This window comes from Echinops telfairi, unplaced genomic scaffold (assembly GCF_000313985.2).
Source record: "Echinops telfairi isolate 266 unplaced genomic scaffold, ASM31398v2 ScPeMD7_7469;HRSCAF=8507_1, whole genome shotgun sequence".
Taxonomy (NCBI): domain Eukaryota; kingdom Metazoa; phylum Chordata; class Mammalia; order Afrosoricida; family Tenrecidae; genus Echinops; species Echinops telfairi.
In genome coordinates this window covers 127,631,552-127,634,272 of record NW_022111373.1, presented here as the reverse complement: position 1 = coordinate 127,634,272, position 2,721 = coordinate 127,631,552, and the positions used below count along the sequence as shown (strand labels likewise).

At 40.0% G+C, this 2,721-nt stretch overlaps 1 pseudogene; it reads left to right on the top strand.

Moving 5' to 3' along the window:
• The first annotated feature begins 643 nt into the window (after window positions 1–643).
• LOC123521107 lies at window positions 644–1,504 on the top strand (annotated as a pseudogene).
• Window positions 1,505–2,721: the final 1,217 nt, after the last annotated feature.

The following is a 2,721-nucleotide window of genomic DNA, read 5'->3' as shown; positions in this document are numbered from 1 at the left end:
GGAAATCCAATCATGGCAACTGTTGTTCAAATTTATACACTGACCACTAAATCTCGTGATTCAGAAATTGAAGTATTCTACCAATTACTTCTGTCTGAAATTGATCAAATACATAATCAGGATGCACTGATAATTATTGACAACTGAATTGCAAAAATTGGGAGGAAAAATAAAAGGAACTGAAGTTGGAAAATATAGTCTTGGAGACAGAAATAAAGCTGGAGATCCCCTAACAGAATGTTACCAGACCAATTACTTACTTCTTTATTGCAAGTACTTTTTTGTCCTCTTAAACAACAGAAACAGTGACTCTACATGTGGGCTTGTCCATATGGAACACACAGAAATAAAATTGACTACATCTGTGGGAAGACACATAGAGATGCTCAACGTTAGCTAAAATAAGCCCTCGGATGACTGTGAAATAGACCACTAATTGCTCATATGTAAATTCAGGTTAAGGCCTAAAAAGATTCCAAAAAGCCCACGAGAGCCAAAATATGACCTTGAGTCTACCTCACCTGAATTTAGAGGACAGCGTTGCTGCATTGAACACTAATGACAGAAGGCCTGAAGAGCTGTGGGTGGACATCAAGAACTTCATCAGGAAGAAAGCCAATGGTGCTCCTTCCCATCTTGCAAGATGGTATGTGAAAAGGCTGAGAAGCAGCCTGGAGGCAAGAAAGCATATGCCAGTAGCCAAGTTAAGAAGGCCAACACCAAGGGCAAAAGCCTCAAGAAGGAGAAGCACCACTGCAGTGGAAACACATCCTGGTCAGAGGCCGTGATCAGCATTATTGCTCTGACCTAGATTAAAGCAAAGCCATGTACAAAAGGAAGTATTCAGGGGCCACATCCAGGGTTGAGAAGAAGAATGACAGATCGTCACAAAGCCAGTTGGTTGCAACAAGATTGGTGGTACTCGAGTGGTTAAGCTGTGCAAAATACCTAGCTATCATCCTATGGAGGAAGTGCCGCGGAAGTTGTGGAGCGACAGCAAAAAGCCCTTCAGTCAGCAAGTGAGGAAAGTGCGCAGCAGCATCACCCCTGGGACCATTCTGATCATCAAGATGGGAGGCAAGAGAATAGTTTTCCTAAAGTAACTGCAGAGTGGTTTATTGCTTGTGACTGGGCCTCTCTCCCCTCAATCCACTTCCTCTGTGTAGAACACACCAGAAATTTGTCATTGCCACTTCCACCAAAATAGATATCAGTGCTGTGAAAATCCCCAAACATCTCACAGACGTTTACTTCAAGAAGAAGAAGCTGCTTAAGCCCAGATACCAGGATTATGAGATTTTTGACACCAGCAAAGAGAAATAGGTCACAAATCAGCACAAGGTTGATTAAGAAGCCATGGGCATGCAAATTTTGGCTAACATTCAAACTTGTTCCACAGTTCCAAGGATACTTGCATGCTACCTTCACACTTACAAATATAATTTATCCTCAAAAATTGGTGTTCTATATTTCTTGCAAAGAATCCAATAAAAAAAATAGATAACATTGAAAGAAATAAAGCCAAAAGTCATTAAAAACACAGGACAGAAAGGAAAGATTAAGGTGGATGTTGGAAGAGATGCTGAAATTTGCTCTCATCTACAATTGTAGAGTATCCATGGCAAAAAAGGAACAAATACTGATATCAAAGAGCTGAAAAGAACATTTCAATGGGAAGGTCAAGAAGACAAAATAAAATATTATGATGGAATATGCAAACGCCTGGCTATAAATCTTAAAAGAAGAACATGTCCAGCATGAACTCAAGAAAGAGCTCAAACTTTGAGTTTCAATATTGAAAAATTCTATAAGCAAAATATTGAATGATTAAGGAATCATCAACAAAAGATGAGAATAATAGACTCACTGTACCAAAAATAGAGCCCATCCACTGCAGAATGATGTGTGTGTTAGTCTGGGTAGATTAGAGAAACAAATCCGTGGACACACATGTGTATAAGAAAGAGATTTATATACAAGAGCAATTGAACATTGAGAAAACATCCCGGCCCAGTCCAGATCAAGTCCATAAGTCCGATATTACCCAAATGTCCGGTACCAATCTATAAAGTCCTCTTCAGACTCACGAAACACTTGCAATGACACCGATGTAAAAGATCACAGGCCAGTGGGTAGAAAGTCTTTGGATCCAGTAGCATTGGAAACATCTCAGTGCTGGCATGGGTCTCTGCATGGCTTCTCAGGGCTGCATCAGAGTGGGTCCATGTGTCTTGTCAGCCGCTATGTCTCCCAGGGTGTGAGCAGAGAGTCTCCCATCTCCAAGGAGGAAATAACAGATTTCCTAGATTTCTCAGGAGAAGGCCATGCCCACACAGAATCCTCATTGGCTATGATCTGATTGACAGACTAGACTCCACCCCTTCACTTGTAATCCTCTCAAACTGACAATTATAAAACTACCACAACATGCTTGTTAAAGTAGAGGGCAGCATGAAATTCATCAACAATTATGACCTAAATATTTGATACAACACAAACTACGTTAAATAAAACCAGTGTGTATTTCCTCTATCTCAGGCTAGCTAACATTACATTAAAATACCCTGATATTTTATGAGTGTGCAGAATGAATAATGGTATATAGATATGTTCAGTATCTCAAAACTAGAACTGGTAAGGGAGAGCTGGTGCTATTTTTGCAATCACCAGGTCAAATATAACCGGGAACGAATATAATATTTGCGGTGCCAAAATATATTT